Source organism: Nematolebias whitei, chromosome 10 (genome assembly GCF_014905685.2).
Source record: "Nematolebias whitei isolate Nwh7 chromosome 10, NemWhi1, whole genome shotgun sequence".
Lineage (NCBI taxonomy): Eukaryota > Metazoa > Chordata > Actinopteri > Cyprinodontiformes > Rivulidae > Nematolebias > Nematolebias whitei.
Window position 1 is genome coordinate 4,277,377 of NC_056507.1, and position 7,031 is coordinate 4,284,407.

Sequence of the window (7,031 nt, forward strand, 5' to 3'; positions counted from 1 at the left end):
AGGAAGAAACACATTACACACATTATATTAGTTCTAACACAGTGAATATCCTTGTGTGTCATAATGGCACCATCACACAACACCAAGCTTCAGGGAGTAATCCCCTCACTGAATGTGGTGCCCAATGACGTGAAAACCATGAAATGTGTTGTAATGACTCATGACATGATTTACCATATGATTCATATGCTTTGTCATGAAACCAGGCTGTATTATCAGGACTACACAACCAGCAGTGAATATTCCCCCCAGCCTAAGGGAGTCAGGAGTTTATAACCCCCCTTCACACCAAATGACAACACTTTTTACGTTGTCTACAACCTATTAGACCGTGGCTGAATTGTAACAAATTAAGAAAACCTCCTTCAGTTTAAAGGTTATTATGAGTCTGCTATGCTCTTTGTCTTTGCTAACTGGGGTTTTCCTGCTGTTTTCTTTTCTTCCGAGTTGCTATCCTGTGTCCTCACCATGCTTTATATTCACTCCCTGGTACAACTTTCTCAGACTGCATTAGGATGCAGTTAATGGAATTGCACTAGGTTGGTTCAATAACCTTGACTTGATGCCAGGCTTGAGGCACACATGGCAAGTTCTGCTTGATGACCAAATCATGCTGGTACATTGGTACATACCCACTGGTACATTTTCAACTTTAAATCACTTCTTGGTCTGCTGCCGTCATGCATCTCCTCTGTCTCTGTGTGAGTGCAGCTACAGCGTGCGCTCTCAGGACATCATTACCTGCAGTGTCCCCTCAGTGAGAACTGAACTAGACAAAAGGACCTTCTCCTACTCTGCTCCTGTTTCCTGGAATCTCTTGCAAAAAGATCTGAAGCTCTCGACCTTTGACCTCTCTAAGTGGCTTCAAACATCTGTTCAGTTCCTGTGAAAACCATCGCAGACATGTTCCTGTTTTTAGTTTCTACGCCACCTTACAACCTAGCTGTTTTTTCGCTACTTTTTCTTGTAATTATCCTTTTAATTACCATTTTATTTTCACTTGTTAAAAAATAATTAAATAAATAAATAAAATTTAAACTTGTACGCATCCTTTATGATTGTCTATTGTTGTCGTTGTTGTCCACAGTTGTCATCATTCTTTGATAAAATCAGGTCTCTCTTGTAAATGAGGCTCAATGGGATTCACCTGTGTAAATAAAGGGTGAGTGGGGGCCCTATATAATAGTTGACATGACACTATGAGGACGTTGGTTCACCTCCACCACAATGATAAACCATCAAGACTTTGTCACTGCCATTTTAATGTTGTGGTGGTTTAATAAATTAATTGTAATTGGGACCCTATTTTATTGTCCCCATTGCAAAAGGGGGGAGTTCTTCCATCTGTCCACTGTCCATTCATGCATATGTTGTGAACGTGATAACTAAATGTGTGTATTTGTTAACCTTGTGAGCTCGATAACTTAAAGTATAACTGACTTTGATTTTGGTGTGTGACTGCATCTTTGGGTAAGAAAGGTCACCATCAAAAATCAGGTTGCCACGTGAAAAACCTAAATGGATGCCACCTTGTATGTATATATATGTACAATTTGTTAGCCAAATAACTGCACACAAAAAGAAAAAACATACAGACTTCCGTTTTGATTTGTGGCTTGATCTAAGCAAAAGAAAGGTCTCTATTAAAATTAGGGTTGCCAAGTCAAAATGCAAAATGTCCACCACCGTTTGTATTTGTAAACTGACCTCCCATACTATTTGAAGAAACTAACTTAGGATTTACCATTCCGTATCTGTGTCGCTGCTGAACTCATGTTCACGTCTCCTCAGTTTTAAAATAAACTTCTTACATTAACTGGATGAAATTCTTACTCCAGGGGGCCACATTTAAACGTCCTCAGCTGTGCCCATACTGCCATCACTTTGTCCCGCTTAACTGCAGGGCTATAAAGACAGCACGATGATGAGAGGGCAAAGAATGAAGTCGGACCAAGTTTCAGAAGATGCCATCAGTGCATTGGCAATAATGGAATGTGACTACCATAAAGGGCTAATGGTAGATAGTTTCTGTCAATAATTTGCATTGAGGAGGTTGTGGCATCTAAAACCCCACAGAGAGCCATCTGGAACTGCAGCCCCATTGCAGAGTTCTGGATGTGCCGTTAGCAATGAGTGCTATTATTGCACCTCGGCCAATCAGCGTGGCATAAGGAGCCCACTCTGTGGAGGCAGCTGACAGAGACGTGTTCCAAGACTCTGTGTTAGTTGCCCCTTAAGTGTAATTTCCTTGTTTGTCACTCTCTCCTAGACACTAATTAAAATATTAGCTCTTTTTTTTTTGCCGCAAACTGATTTGCTCTGTCAGTTACATAAAATATATTTAAAATATCCCACACTTTAGAAATGAAGGTAGGATCCTTTTCATGACACTGTCGATTAAAGACACCAATTATAATCCAGCTGTGAGAGTAAACTGTGCATGCAGCTACTCAAAATCTTGCTGCGGATATGTCTTTCCATGTCACAGGAACTGTCAACACTAGTTTCCACAAACAGTTGCGGTAAAAAAAAATAAAAAGAGGGAGAGGTGGATTCACTTTTCACAAATGTTACCTTTCTGTTCTGTGCAGACATTAGTGTTGCACCTGAACTTCTTGCACAGAATGAAAAAAAAAGCACTTTTGATGTCAGTTTGTGAGGGAGATAAGTAATTAGATAGTTGTCTCACCTGGAAATGCCAGTCATTGCAGATGTTTAATCATGTGTATTTATTCTCTGCACCTCTGTCTCCAAAACTCAGCTGTCAATCAAATCCATCGGAAGCTCTGGGACTGTTCCAGGTTTAACTTTAACGTTCCCCATTTAGCTGATATACACCCTGACATTTTGATGCCACACAAATCCACGAACGCGTCATCTCTACTTCTTTATCAATCTTTAATTTAGACAGTTTTTAAGCTCTTCGTTGGGATCCTGTTGCAAACTGCTGTTTTTAGTCTGTAAACCTCCAGAACATATTGTGCCTTCTCAAAGATAGAAGAGTCATAATCTTTTTCTTTTTTTTTTAATCATAAAACTTACCCATCTATCTTCCTCCCCCCACACCGGTGTCTTTATTGGTTACAGAATTTGTTTCCACTTTATTGCATTTGGCTCGCTCTTGCTTTTCTCATTCGACCCATTGGCACCCGGCTGAAAGCGCTGAGCGGGTAATAAAGTGCTTGTGAAGAGCAATGTGTGGAACATATGCATTATGTTCCCGAAGAGATCAGCTGCTGAGAAACTGCCGTCTGTGTCTACATGTGGATTTCATTCAAGTTGTAATAAGTTAAAGAGTGCAGAAGTCACTATGTGGGCGTCTTCATAGCAACTTTTTTCTTGTGCACGTCTCCTTAAAGAGTTTTACTTTAGATCAAAAGCAGTTTTTTCATATAAAGGATAAATCTGCCTAATTTGCAAAACATATAGGGTATTCCATGTCTTATTTACAACAAGGTCAATCTGCAGCATGTTGTCTTGTTTGTACTGATACTATATAACTTCCAGTCAGGATGGATGTCCTACAGGTTGAATATCTGCCTGCTGGCAGGCTGTCTACAGTACATATCTATCTATGGTATCTATCTATCTAGATATATAAAGCTCTCAACAACCTAATTCCATCTTATATTACAGATCTAATTGTTACAGTTTTTCCTAAAGGAGCACATTTGCTCTCAGACCGCAGGTTTACTTGTGGTTCCTAGAGTTTCCAAAAGCAGAATAGAAGGCAGAACTTTCAGTGATCAGGCTCCTCTCTAGTAGAACCAACTTCCAGTTTCTGTCCGTGAGGCTGACTCATTGTCCAGTTTTAATACTGGGCTTATATCTTTTCGATAAATCCTATAGTTAGTCAGTTTGGTTTCCTGACCTATCCCTTATCCTATGCTGCTATAGGTTTAGACTACTGGAGGACAAATTGACCTTATTTTATCAAATGAATAGTTACAAATGAATACAAATAAATTAGGGATGCACGATATTGGATTTTTGGACGATATCCGATATATTAAAACTTATTTGGCAGATAATTGATGCCGATACCGATACTTTATATACTTTCCTTTGGCATAACATAACCCTCTTATTTAGGCTTATTTGCTACAAAAATTGTGCAACAGCTGTAAGAGCTGGTGACATATATTCAGTAACAGCCATATGATCTGTATAGCACTTTAATTTATATTAAATGAAAAGTGTTAAATGTTATTAGCATTAGTCACCTGTGATGCTGTCTCACTTGTGGAGGCTTGTTCCAGGTTCCTATAGCTGCAGTGTGGGATCCTCTGCACTCCTGTGCATGAAGGACAGACTTTTTAAGTTCAGTTTTTGTCTCTCCATTGTTCATTAAGACTAATCATGCTAACGGAGCTAACACGACGTCCAAACGTCTGTGGTAAAACTCACCCAAGTGCTATTAGCTTCTCGATGACGTCGGAAATGACGGCTTGTAACTCGGGTAACGTTACGTCGGAAAAATATCTCCGACTGGGGACGATGTAGCGAAGCTCCTCTTATTCCATAAATCTTCGGGATTTGACATCCTAACCAAAGAAAAATAAAACTTCCACACCGCCGACATTTTGAATTTTACTCTCCGCCGTGAGGCGCAGGTGACGTCATCGCGTTGCGCTGCAGGAAAAAACAGCGCCTTTTATATCGGCGAGTTATTTTAATGGAATGGTTGATGTCCGATATTGAATTTTAACGCTAATATTGACTGATACCGATACCATGCCGATAATATCGTGCATCCCTAAAATAAATAGTTTGTAATTATTTCTATGTTAACGTGTTTTTATCTTTCCTCCTAGAGAGAACCTGATCGCCTCTATTCTGGACCTTCCATTCTGTGTCCGTTTCTCCTTCCTGTCCTCTCAAACCCAGCCGGTTGAAGCAGCTCGTCCTGAGCCTGTTCTGCTGGAGGTTTCTTCCTCATGGGGAGTTTTTCCTTTCCACTGTCGCCTCTGTGCTTGCTCAGGATGGGAAACTGTGACGAAGACTCACCGCGTCTGCTGGCTTCCTTAGATAAATAATGTTATTGATTGAGTTTTTCTGTATGTGAATGTTTTTTACAGTGTCCTGAGATAACTTCTGTTGTGACTTGGCGCTATATGAATGAACTGAATTGAAAATATCTAGCTTGAGCAAAGAATAAACATAGAACATGTGACAGTATAAACACGGTTAATTTTAGTGGTTTATTTTGAGACGTAATGAAGTAAAAAGGGGAAAATTTATGAAAATGTTGCGGTGCACAGCATGCACAGTTAACGCAGTGCAGAGCTTTGCTCCCATTTTGTTTTTTCCCTTCTTCTTGGCTGTGTGTGAGGCCTTATTATTGCAACAGAAGCCAAGAATCCTTAATCCACAGGGGTCTCAGTGGGAAGGAAAAGCTTCTTGAACAATCCCCGTTCTGGGAGCCTGTGGTGAAATCTAGCGATCAGTCAACCCTGAGCCTCTGAGCCTCCTGAGGGCTTGGGACTGAGGCCAGTGTTTTTCAATGGCCCCGGTGCGATGAGGAGAAAGAGACGAAGAGATAGGAGGAGTAGGGGGAGAGGGAGGAACACGGGTAGAGAAAGAGATGAAAGAGGGATGCAGCAACAGAGAGAGAGAGAAATAAAGAGACGACTGATAAAGTCTGCCGAGGAAAAACAACTCAATAAGTCACAACCATGAAAAAATGGCAGAGAACACAGAGCTGAGTTACTGGCAGAACACATGGGTGGGTGTTGATTTTGCATCAAGCGCACATGCACACGTCCAAATACAGTATCAGGACATTACGCTTGTATTAGGGTAGTGGCTTCAGCACTTGGAACACAACCAAATTTCAGGAGTCGCTGTTGATACCATTCAAGTCATCGGGGTGCTACAGGAGACCCCAGGAAGTCTTCTTCTTCTTTCACAACAGCGATTTAACGACCATTCATCCTGCAGAACCTTCTCCATCTCTGTGGGAGGTGGTTTTGTTGAAAAGTGAATGGACTGCCAGATGGTTTAAGACTCTACAAAATAAAATAAACTCTCTTTCTTTGCTGCATTAGACGTGTAATTTATTCAAGTTCAAGTAGGCTTTACTGTCATTTGCATCACATGTGGTACATGAGGTGGAACAAAATTGTGTACACTACAACAAAGTCCATGCTCAATAATCCAGTGTACACTACAGTGTGTACACGTTTCTAAAAAAATATATTATTATTTTTAACTGTTGTAGCAGCAGCTTATCATCAGCTGAGAAGAAGCAGCTAGATAAGTTCATCAGGAAGGCCAGCTCGGTGCTTGGACGCCCCCTCGACCCAGTTCAAATGGTGGGAGACAGAAGGACTCTAACTAAATTAACATCAATGTTGCACAACGTCTCCCACCCCATGCATGAAGCTGTTGCTGAGTTGGACAGTTCGTTCAGAGACAGATTACTGCGTCCTACGTGCACAAAGGAGCGTTACTGCAGGTCCTTCCTCCCAGCAGCTGTTAGACTCTACAACCATCACTGCTCCAACAAACTCACTAAGGATTAAATACATGCTGACCTCTGCTGAAACACACACTCTGCCTGTAATACTGAACTGTCAATAGTCTGTCCTTATCAATGTTCCATACATATTGAACATTATTGTTGTTATTGTTTATCTTATTTCTTTAAATATTGTTTTTTAACATTTTATGAACTTTTTGTGTGAATCTTTTTAGCTGTTGCTGCTGTTACACTTGAATTTACCATCCCTGGGACAATAAAGGATGTTTCTATTCTATTCTATTCTAAACAGGGTCCCAGTTGCATCCAAAAATAGAAAAAATATAAAATAGACAGTAATAAGGATCTAAGATATAAACTAAGGTATAAGCTAAACACTAATAGTGCAAAACAATACGCGGAACAACAGCAGCACGAACATGAGTCTGTGTGAGCAGGTGAGTACGAATAAACACAGCAGCATGGATAATCAGCAGCATGAGATCAGCAGCATGGATAATCAGCAGCACATATCACCATCAAGTGGCATTACAGTGATTTTCTTTTTTCA